Source organism: Pinus tabuliformis, chromosome Q (assembly GCF_031772625.1).
Source record: "Pinus tabuliformis cultivar Carrire ecotype Pingquan chromosome Q, CPIR1, whole genome shotgun sequence".
Taxonomy (NCBI): Eukaryota; Viridiplantae; Streptophyta; class Pinopsida; order Pinales; family Pinaceae; genus Pinus; species Pinus tabuliformis.
The window spans coordinates 524479960-524492832 of NC_142296.1; positions in this window are offsets into that span (position 1 = coordinate 524479960).

Below are 12873 nucleotides of genomic sequence, written 5' to 3' on the forward strand. Positions count from 1 at the left end.
TCGTTTGACACTTGCCTCTCTGAATTCGCCCAAGGATGAGTAAGAGATCATGAAATCTCCAAGTGGAACCAAGAACTATCAGTGGAATGACACTAATAAAAAACCCAGAGCTGACTCACACCCTCACAAGACATCTATAAATGGATCCCTCATCTGAGAGATCTGAAGGCTGGAATTTTGTATTTTGTAAGGAAGTGTTGTTGGTTTGCTGAGAAGAGACATTGCATTGTTGGGTGATTTACTTGTTCATAAGGTGAAGAGGGCTTCTACAATTGGGAGGATGATGCTGGATTAGACAACTAGGTTGTAATCCTATCTTACATTACTATTAATAAAGTTCTTTGAATTTTCCTCCATACGATCTTGTATCTGTGAATCTTATAGTTTATGAATGCAATTGTATGGTCAATGTGTTTCTGATTCTGCATTGTTTATGATGTTTTAGATAGAGATGCTTTGATAGTTTGCTGTTACTTTGACTCTACAGGTACTCTTTGAAGTGGGACAAGTAGGAGAGGAGTCACAAATTCTATAAAGGGAAGGAGAAATCAAGCTAGGATCAAAGCAAAAGATCCAGGTTGGTGTCACACGGAATCTGTCAAGGGTGCGGACACGACTGACCTTCCTAGAAGTCTAAGACATTCTAATGACAAACAAGACAAAATGGAGTGATATTTCTCTAAATACACCTTTTACAACATGAAAACTACAAGTGTTTAGGCTTACCTTATTCCAAAACGCTGTTGTTGAAGTCCGTTCTTGACGATCCGGATGAGCTCCTCCTTCAAGTCAATTCCTGCAACCACAAACAATCAAACAATTACCAAGCACTTGCATTTCATATAATAAAACATATATTCAACATGCAGACCAAGGAACACATGAAATAACTCATTAACACAAGCTATTGAGAAAAATAAACCAGTTTGTATTAATAACGAAACAAAGAAACTCTTACAACCTGGCCTTGGTGTTGTGCAAGTTCCTCCCAGGGTCCATCAAGGGTTTTCCTCTACTTTGACAAAGCTCACCCTCTCCCAAGTAGAATCAAGTGAAGACAATCTCTCCTCACAAAGGCTCTAATGGAAGACCTAAATCCTGCAGCATTTACCCAAAGAAAATGTATAGCTCCAACCTCCTCTCCTTCTGGCTCAATGCCTTTATTTATAGTGCTGTAAAGAGGTTATTCAGGTCCACTATCAATGGGATCATCCCCCTCTATGGGTGGGATAGCTCCCTTATTGATGGGATAAGTTCCCCCTTAATAGAGATACATGAACCAACTGGAGGCGCATCCATTTCATCAAACCGACCTCTAGAATGTTCTAGAAGTAACCACAAGTAACTTTTTCAAGATAAAACTCGCGCATTTTGCCTTTTACAGAGGGACGCACCTGTCCCTTAACATACAGAGCGTCCATGGACGCAGATTTTGTGAACATGGTCAGCGTCCCCGCAGGTAAGGCTAGAGAGAACCTGCAACCCCAGAGATAAACATAGTTTTTACAAGACTTTCTCTCTTCTTTGAGTTTGAGATGGATAACAGAGGCATGAGACTTGCCTAAGAGGGTAGCATGACTGTTGATTTGAGCCATACTAACTGTAAGTAGTCAAGGTGACATTTTTTAGTGTAACAGATTGCCCCCTAAAGTGCGAAGCCTGGAATAGAATAGGGTTTTGTAATTCTAGGAAGGGTGAAGCGCTTTATCATTTCAAGGATTGCCTTGTGGATGGCCTGGTTGGAACCTGCAATTTTCAACACAAAATACATGGATAAGATTATATCATTACTGAGGTAGGCATTCCCATACTCAGATTCAAAACTTTAACTAATGGACTAACTATTCTGATACAGGAATGATCTTGCAGTACATCATTTTTATAGACTTTTGTAGACACAGTATGGACGCAGCCATCTGTTTATGATTAGTCTACATAGATAATGAATACAAAACTCCTCGCAGCCTGGATGGTAGAAACTAGATCCAGGGTCTTCACTTCTACTTCCCGAATTGGTACGATTCTAGCCATGTGATTAAATGATTCGATGTCGAACATGGTAGAAACCACTTGATTACCAGTCAATGATGTAAACTGTTAACAAGCGTGAGAGAAACCACCAGTAATGTCAATGGTTCTCAAAGTACCAAGCACAACCCGTGAAATGTGAATAGATGTTTTGATGTCGAACACTTCACGGAATCCTCTGATCGAAAGTCAATGATGTAAACTGACGTCAAAGGCGAGAAACCTGCCATTGATGCATGCAGACTTCAAGGTACTGTCGATTCCTAATTCATCTTTCTAGATAATGTGTCGATGTCGATAGAAAGCGACCCGTTGCAGGCAAGCCCGCAACACGAAATCATTGTTCAAGTTGAAGAAATGTTGCTGTAAGGACTGACTCAGGGATGGTCAAATGGATGACAAGTATTTTGCAGATGAAAGTTTTGCTTGCAGACCTCTTGAACACATAACGACACAACAGATGGCTTGGTGACGAATAACTCAAAGTTAATCCCCGGAACCCGGTTAAATACTTTCAAAGTGGTTTGATCAACTGTGAGGTAAAAGATTTCCCAACCCAGGTGAATGAAAAAGTGTCGTGTTCAAGAGTGGTAATAAAGTTTCTTTTGAGACAAAAGGTAACAAACAGGTTCATTCTTCTCTCTTTTCCCCCACCATTTCTGGCAAGTACCTCTTTATTTTTAACAAGCTTGAGGAGGATAACATATGCTTGATTATAAGCTCATCCTTCGGACGAGTCCAACCTAGTTTAAATTCGAACCCTAGGAAGGAGTGGTTCGTTCCTGTTTGTAATTGAACAGGTCCTCTACTGTAAAAGTTTAACGAGCCCAGTATAGGAGAAACTCGACGTTTTTCAATTTTAGAGAGTCTGAAAAAACTAAAGGAGACTCCACGTTGAACTTTTTCGTACATTTGTGTCCCTCAAGCCCGAAAAAGTATAAAATAATACCTGGGGGAACCGCTTGATCTTGCGACCAAGGAGTACTTTCATAATAGTGTCGTTGACCTGAAAAGTAAAAAGCGATCAAGGACACGTCGTTTTATTTCCTTATTGAGTTTGAAACGACAAAAACCCGGCAATCTTTTCCTGATTTTGCGGTCAGAAAAGAGCTAAAAGGGGACCGTCTTTTAATTCCGTTTTAACGAGTGTAAAAGAAACGCTCGGCAATCTTTTCATGTTTTAGGAGTCTGAAAAGGGCTTAAAAGAGAACTCCAAGGTTTCACTTTTTCGTAAGTTTTAACGAGTTCGAAAAAGGGATAAAAATGTACTCATGGTTTTCACTTTTTCGTAAGTTTTAATGAGTTCGAAAAAGGGATAAAAATGTACTCATATGGCCGACTTTCAATTTAATTTACGAGCAGGAAAAGACGGAAAGAACTCGGCATTTTCATTTGTTTTACGAGAATGAAAGATGGCAAAATAATCTCGGGATTTTCATGAGTTTAACGAGTCTTGAAAATAACTGAAATTGACTCAAGATAGGTTTCATTTTTACAAAAGCTTGAAACAGAGAAAAACTATGCTTCATAGTAGTTTCATTTTTATACAAGCTTGAAACAGAGAGAAAACTGTGCTTGATGCCCCCTAAGCGTAACTGTTTAGAGTGCATGCCCCCCTGCTTCATCTCATTCAACCAGTTGGATGAAATGAAGGTTCATGAATGAGATCGTTTGAAAGACTCGACCTAAAACTGAAAAAACTAACCTAAATATACAACTTAACATCTATGAGATCTAGTCAATCTCTCGACTCAAGTAGAGGAGGATTTGTTTCATTTTTTAACGAGCTTGACACAGGAAAAGAACTATGCTCGAATTCGGTTTCATGTTTATGCAAGCTTGAAACGAAAAACTATGCTTGTTATAAGTTCACATGCCCCCAGCATAATGATGCAAATCAAGGTACATGTCCCCCAAGCTTCATTGCATTCAATGAGGTGGATGGAATGAAGCTTTACTTTCAAAATCTTGGAAAGACTCATGGGAGTTGTTTCATTTTTTAGTGAGCTTGACACAAGACAAGGAACTATGCTCATAACTACTCTCTACAATCTAAAAAACTTTACTCTAAAAACCTTGATTCATTTTTTAACGAGCTTGACACAAGACAAGGAACTATGCTCTACAATCCTTGATTCATTTTTTAATGAGCTTGACACAAGACAAGGAACTATGCTCATGACTACTTTCTACCATCTACTTAACAAAAAATTCTACTCTAAAAACCTTGATTCATTTTTTAACGAGCTTGACACAAGACAAGGAACTATGCTCTAAAAACCTTGATTCATTTTTTAATGAGCTTGACACAAGACAAGGAACTATGCTCATAAAGTTCGCATGCCCCCAGCATAATGATGCAAAGCGAGGTACATGCCCCCCAGGCTTCATTGCATTCAACCGGCTGGATGAAATGAAGGTTTACTTTCAATATTTAACTTGAAAAGGGAGTTGTTTCATTTTTATGGAGGTTGACACAAGAAAAGAACTATCCTCATACCTGATTCATTTTTTAACGAGGTTGACTCAGTAACAGGAACTGTCCTCTAACCTGATTCATTTTTTAACGAGGTTGACTCAGTAACAGGAACTGTCCTCTCACCTGATTCATTTTTTAACGAGGTTGACTCAGTAACAGGAACTGTCCTCTTAAAATCCTACTTTCTAACTATCTATATAACCTATCCTTGTTTCATTTTTTAACGAGGTTAACACAAGACAAGGAACTATCCTCGAACTAACTGATTCATTTTTTAAACGAGGTTGACTCAGTAACAGGAACTTTCCTCGGAACCCTTGTTTCATTTTTTAAACGAGCTTGACACAAGACAAGGAACTATGCTCATGACTACTCTCTAAAATCTACCTATCTAACCTAAAATCTAGCTGATTCATTTTTTAATGAGGTTGACTCAGTAAAAGAACTGTCCTCATGCTAGCCTATTTCATTTTTTAACGAGGTTGATACAGGAAAAAACTATCCTCGTCAACTGATTCATTTTTTAACGAGGTTGACACAGTAAAAGGAACTTTCCTCGGAACCCTTGTTTCATTTTTTAAACGAGCTTGACACAAGACAAGGAACTATGCTCATGACTACTCTCTAAAATCTACCTATCTAACCTAAAATCTAGCTGATTCATTTTTTAATGAGGTTGACTCAGTAAAAGAACTGTCCTCATGCTAGCCTATTTCATTTTTTAACGAGGTTGATACAGGAAAAAACTATCCTCGTCAACTGATTCATTTTTTAACGAGGTTGACACAGTAAAAGGAACTTTCCTCGGACACACTGATCATGGCTTCCAACTAGAAGAAAGACATGTCAATGGACACACCTTGATCATGGCTTCCAAGAGATCTTCATCAGAAGGAAGAACAGTTCTTTGGAAGGAACACATGTCAAGGGACTCAAAAGGGATAAGAACATCGTGTTCAAGTAATCCCATAGAGTTTTCCATGTCAATTACCGGATCTAAATCAACAGTGAGAGGCTCACTTACATTGGTAACTGAAAACATGGGATCAGTTGCCACATAATTAACCCGTGGCAGGGTAGATACCACTTTAGACTCAGGAACATCTAGGGGTGTTATATTATTGGTAGTTGATACAAGACTAGGGAACGAAAGCTGGTCTACAGTCACAATACTGCCATTGTGAGGGAAAGACATCACGCGAAAGAGTGTCGATACGACAGCTTTCATTGCATAAACATAATCTCTCCCAAGGAGTAAATTAAAATCCAAGGGACCTCGAACTACCATAAGATCAACACAAACAGTTTTACCTTCCAAGGTAATAGAAAACTTAGGAAGGATCCCTAAAGGTTCACTAATTGTTCTGTTAAAAGCTTTCAGATTCTGCGTAATAGGCGCAAGCTGAGGGGAACCCAAAGCTTTCCAAACAGCTGAGGATAAAATACTAACAGAAGCACCTTCATCTACCTGAGTACGATGTATGTCCCTACCACCAGCCTTGACAATGATTTGGAAAGGGATGGAGGAAGGAAGACGAGGTTCTGTCAGTCTATTCCAATCAAAGGAAAAGACCTCAGTACTTGGAGGGGGTTCTGTAGAAACAGGTGAAATGCCCCCCGGCATAGAGGAATCTGAAGTAACAAGAAGAACCTGAGCGGTATGAAGTTCACTCTCTAAATGGAAAGTGGGATCGACTGAATGTGAAATTGAATCGACCACTTGATCAACTAACAGATCATCAACCTGAGTGACATGAGTTTCACTCTCCAATGGAAGAGTGTGATCGACTGTATTTGAATTTAGATCAATTACTCCGTCAGTTGACGGTAGGTTGGGAGAAAGTTTACGGTAACCAGTTGGAAATTCTTGCTGTGGGACAGTAAGGTTTTCCAACAAAGTTGAGGCTTCATCCATGTGAGGGCAAATGTGAGTTTGATGACTCCCTTTGCATAACTTACAAGGAAACCTAACTTTACCCTTTTTCCCAGGAACCTGACTATCACTAGTTGATGGATCAATAGAAAGTTGATGAGATTTTTCTGACCATACTTCCAAGACCTTTGGAATACCAGGACAATTGACAAGGAAGTGGTCACCCTTACAAAGCCTGCAAGGGTATTTGGGTTTACGATGCATGTCGGAGTTTTCCTCAACACAACTAACACTTACAGCCATGGTTGGTTGGTTGACGTCTTGTTTATCTTGCTTCTTCTTCTTCTTCTTCTTCTTCCCTTTCTTCTTCTTCTTAGCCTCCTGGTTACTAGCATCAAGGCTTTTACCAGGTGAAGAGGAAGAAATGGAGGAAGAAAAATTAGGCGAAGAAGGTAAAGGGTCAACAGAAGGTTGGTGATGTTGAGATGGTGAACTCTGTTGAAGTGAAGCATCCGGTTGAGATGGAACAATTGGAGTACTTTGGGCCAACGAAGTTGAAAATAACCATATCGGTAATCCTATTGTAAATCCAGGTAATGACAAAGTAGCCATATAAGGAGGACCAACATTTCCAAAGTAAGGAAAAGTACTAGGATTCTCATTGGGAGGGGTTCCTAGGTTGATAAATTCTGGAACATTTGCCATTATATTCAACTTCAGTGAATTTTATTAACAATTTATAACTAAAATTAACAATTCACAATTCACACCTATGGTCTCTAAAAGTAAAAACAAACAAATTAACACGCGCTATCAAATCTAGGAGTCAAACCATACACAAACAGTAGCCTTCCGGACCGAAAACACTAGTTGGTGATGAAGCCCAACATCGCTGAATTCAGTACAGAAGTGGCGGGTGGAACAGTTACCCCGGCAACCTGCTTAATGAATAGACCGGCACAAGTTCCTCCACTTTAACCGTCTCGAAGTGAAGTGAACCCCCCGGAAAATCCAAGTGAGTATAACCGACGTCTGCTCCAGGTACAGTGGGACCTTCCCTCCACCGTCACCTCGGTAGAACCCTAAAGTTTATGGTCACTAAGGTCACCAACAGTAACAAATACAACTGGGGGAACAGTCTAAACTCCGACAGCACGCAAGGGCAGAGTAGCAAGCTCAATCCCCTTACCGGCTCCTTGACAACAATCCAAGGTTTACCGATAAGTGACCCCTGGCTCCTCGACAATGGTTAATCCGAGGTTTACCGTTTGTAATACGTACTGTCTGGCGTCGTTCCCAACGAGGGGGGAATGATCCCCTCACTGGTTCGGACACGAGCTCGTGCTTCTCCTTTAAGAGGAGCTTTCCCAGAGTGCAATTGAAACAATTGGATTTATTCTACTCAAGATAAACTATCTGTTTGGTTTTGTAGTCTTGGAGAGTTAAGTACTCACCTACTCCAAGACCCTAGCCTAAGCTATGTTGGTGTTTCAGAGCCCTAGAAATGTAAAAATTACTAGATGAATTTTAATTAAGCGCTGTGTTATTAAGGCTGTTATTACTCAAATGGGTAAATGGAGATGAAACCAATGGTGTTATGACCCGACTCAACTGAATGCAATCGAATATGATAATGCAATCCTTTCAATTCGATGAATCCTAACTAGAGTAAGGAGAGAGTTTCCATTCACTTCCAACAATGCAAAAAATTGATCATTAAGAGAAAATTTAACAAATTCTCTAATGCACTAATTTCATCAAGAAAAACTAATGCAAATCAATTCCAAACCAATTTTTATTTTTATTTTTGTGTAAATTCAAATCAAAGAAAGCTGATCTAAATCTACGATTGATTTTTCAGAATGTAAACTATGCAATTGTAATCTATGCACAATTCACATGAAAAGTATGCAAATGTAATCTATCCACATTTTTCATTCATATTCTGAAACTGAGAACTCTAATTATGCAAATGTGATCTATGCAAGAGAATTCTCAAACACAAGACGATTCTAATGTAATCTAAGAACCAATCAAGTGCAAGTCGAGAAAATTGGGTGAGAGTTCCAAAGATCATAAAATAAAAACACTCAAAGGCGATTAACACTCATACACAATTTAGCCCCCCCCGGCGAATGAGGGGGAAATTTTTTTGCAAAAACACAAGCAAAAAGATGCAAAATTGTGAAAGGACTGAGACAAACCTCCAAGTAATGACCAAAGGAAATCAAATCAAGAATTCCTCAAAAAAGAGACTCAAAACACCCAATTGATGAAAGCTAAAGCAGGAATGCCAAGGAAACAAGCCTAGGTGAAGATTTATGGCAGGTAACCAGTGGATCTGGGCAGTAAAAACTAAGAAAAAACAAAATCTAAGAGCAAAAAATGGAATTTTCCTAAATTTTACAGGAAGACGCAGGAAACCCGTTATCACAGGCGCGGGCCCGCACTGTGCACTCTGCGAAAGTGCGTCCAGGGACGCACTGTGCAGCACTCAGAGGGTGCGTCCTTCTGAAAAACTCAAGAAAAACCAAAATAAAACTAATCCTAAGCTAACCCACCCAGAAACAGAAACACAGAGCCAAAAACCAGAAAAATAAACCAATTTTCTCAGAGCAAAGTTCACACAAAGGAAAAAACTCTTCTCATTAATGGAAACTATCCCCAGCGGAGTCGCCAATTTGTCACACGGAATCTGTCAAGGGTGCGGACACGACTGACCTTCCTAGAAGTCTAAGACATTCTAATGACAAACAAGACAAAATGGAGTGATATTTCTCTAAATACACCTTTTACAACATGAAAACTACAAGTGTTTAGGCTTACCTTATTCCAAAACGCTGTTGTTGAAGTCCGTTCTTGACGATCCGGATGAGCTCCTCCTTCAAGTCAATTCCTGCAACCACAAACAATCAAACAATTACCAAGCACTTGCATTTCATATAATAAAACATATATTCAACATGCAGACCAAGGAACACATGAAATAACTCATTAACACAAGCTATTGAGAAAAATAAACCAGTTTGTATTAATAACGAAACAAAGAAACTCTTACAACCTGGCCTTGGTGTTGTGCAAGTTCCTCCCAGGGTCCATCAAGGGTTTTCCTCTACTTTGACAAAGCTCACCCTCTCCCAAGTAGAATCAAGTGAAGACAATCTCTCCTCACAAAGGCTCTAATGGAAGACCTAAATCCTGCAGCATTTACCCAAAGAAAATGTATAGCTCCAACCTCCTCTCCTTCTGGCTCAATGCCTTTATTTATAGTGCTGTAAAGAGGTTATTCAGGTCCACTATCAATGGGATCATCCCCCTCTATGGGTGGGATAGCTCCCTTATTGATGGGATAAGTTCCCCCTTAATAGAGATACATGAACCAACTGGAGGCGCATCCATTTCATCAAACCGACCTCTAGAATGTTCTAGAAGTAACCACAAGTAACTTTTTCAAGATAAAACTCGCGCATTTTTCCTTTTACAGAGGGACGCACCTGTCCCTTAACATACAGAGCGTCCATGGACGCAGATTTTGTGAACATGGTCAGCGTCCCCGCAGGTAAGGCTAGAGAGAACCTGCGACCCCAGAGATAAACATAGTTTTTACAAGACTTTCTCTCTTCTTTGAGTTTGAGATGGATAACAGAGGCATGAGACTTGCCTAAGAGGGTAGCATGACTGTTGATTTGAGCCATACTAACTGTAAGTAGTCAAGGTGACATTTTTTAGTGTAACAGTTGGTCCTTTTTTCTTCTCTTCCATCTATCACACTTAAAGGAACTCTTGAAAAGCTTTCATTGTTTGTTTCTAAGATAGCTACCTGTCTTAGTGGGACTAGCAATTCGAATCGACACTAGTTTTCCTTAAAACAAAATGGCAACTCCGCTAGGGAACGAATAGTTTGTTTTGTTTGTTTATTGTTTGCTTTATAAACTACAGATGGAGCCTAAAGTTAGCCAGCTAGCCTTCAAAATGCCTTTGCTATGCAATTGCAAAGTAGATAAACGCTTCTTCAGTCAATCTCCAGGTTGGTTTATGAACTAAACATCTGACTTACAAAGCCTCCTAAGTGCCCTTGTGGTAGCTCAGAACCTCATCAGATCCTACCCTTATGCTTTGTGTTTACTATCCATCATTACTCAGCCTAAATCACCGAACTTAGCTGCAAGTTTTGAGCAAAAACGAAGCTCAGTTTCGCTCCCTAGCCCATTGCACTGTCTGTAACTGTGGAACCTGGATGCATCGCACCTCCTGTGTGTTGTAGGTGAGATGCATCCCTGTTTCCCTATGTTGCAGGTGTGAATATTGAGTGAACTGTTTTTCTTCTCTGAAATTTGGTTTTTTCTCTTTGTTTTCAGCTTTATTCAGTAGTTTTGTTGTTCATGATCAGTACCTTCTTGCTGTAACCATCTTCCTTCACATTATTTCAGCCTCCATCAGTTAGGAATTGTAAATGTTTTTTGTGTATTTGTCAATCATTTACAATCTTCCTTTGTCGAAAGTAGCCTAATCGAATTGTCGTTTTGATGCAAGTGTCGTAATTGTCATTCTGAATCAAAAGAAGAGTGTCGTAAAGTCTTCCTCTTCTAGATAGTTGATTGTACTTTTGTCATTGTACTTGATTTTGAAATTATTAGTATTTCAAGTGTCGAAAACAGTTTTCAATTCGAAATCGAAAAGTGTCATCTTAGTCTTCCTTTCGTTTTTGAAAAGAAAAATTGTTAGTATTGTCGCTTTGAAAGAAAATAGTTCAGATCTGTACTTAGCTTTCTTTTTGTCATTCACACATTAAGAAAGCGGAAAACAAATACATGCATGTGCATCTGCATTTTGACTGCTTGTGAAATTTGATTTAGGAAAGTGCATTTAGTGTGTGCTCTATGCTCTCTGCTGAAAGAAAATCATTATCTTCTTTCCTTTGTAGCTAGGATTTTCATTGCTAAAAGAACATAAATGACTGTTTATCATTTTAGATTGCATATTTAGGAATTTCACATCTACATCACACGGTGAACCTTGAAAGACAAACTTCTAAGCAAGATCAACTCTAAAATAAACCTCAATGAACATAAAAACGCTTTGGAATCTAATGCAACACATCTAGAAGTCTAGGCTAGAGACGTGTTCCAGTGTCGTAAAACCTGGTAACTATCGTTTTCATCGAAGGTTGGGTGATTCCTCCTCTTTGATACAACAAGTGCCAATACAGACTTGTGCTCCCCGTACCGTTGAGTATATATTGGGAGACCACAATAGGCTGATATCCTTTATCCTTAGGAAGCCGTGTCTGCCACCCTATCGATCTTAATGCACTAAACATAGCATCCGAGAAGATTGATTGTCGTACATAAGTCGTTGGTAATTTCTGTATCATTTTTCACCAAGGTGTATTTTGCAGTTTTACGATCGATTTGGTAAACCCTCTGTCTAGACTTCTAGAGTAGTCACTTTCGTTCATTTTTGACTCCTTAAAAGAAAAGGTCCATCTAAGCACTTGTCACTTCAGGCTCATTAAAAATCGAAGGCAACTAGAGTCACCTTTAGCTTTTTCTCGACTCTTAAAAATTGAAAAAGAAAGTTGCGTCAAAGTGTCTTAAAATTCATTTAAATCGAAATAACATTTTTCCCCTTTAATTTTTGAGTTGATCAAGTAATCCACAATCATGGAAGAAATTCAATCAAAACCCCGTTGTTCACGGAGACTAGCGAGTCAACCGTCTTTGACCCCGAAAACGAAACCATCTCGGGCAAAGCGTTCTCGTTTAACTGAGTCGAATTCACCTGATTTATTTGAAAATTGTGTTTCAACATCGTCAGAGACTACAGTTACTCCAATTATTTCTGGCACAATTTCCTTTACAGAAGAAGTTCCACAGTTACAAGAGGACATTAGAACTAATCCTAGTGTAACGGTAGACACCTCTATTCCTGAAACAACTCCACCTAGGGCTGATCCAGAAACTGAAGTTCACTTTCCTGAACATCTAGAAGTTGAATTCCAGAATTCAGAAGGCATCACCCCTCTAGTATCTGTTACTGCAGAAGCTAAACTTTCTTCAGCTCCAGAAATATTTTATGGACCTGACGGTCTACCTCTTCCACCTGGATTGATTGCTATAGAAGAGATAGTAGAGGATCTTCCACCCAGTACTCCAGTACATTTTGGAACTGGGATCCTCTTACATCCTTCTACTAAAGAAGTTAGTTGTTTTTCATCGCAAGTTCCTGTCGAATCGCTAGGAAATATTTTGGATAGAATAAAAATGTCTGAACAACCATCAACATCTATGACTGTGTCAACTGACACAGCTACGACAAAGCTTCCTGCTGTCATTCCTACAATGATTGCTAGTATACCATCTGTCTTGGCAAGTTATCAACAACAAGCCGGAGTCCAATCAGGGACTATTTCGACGACATGGTCAGTTCCTATTTCTTCATCTGGATTCTCATCTGGTATTTCTTATGGTGAAACTCAACAAGTTGATCCAAT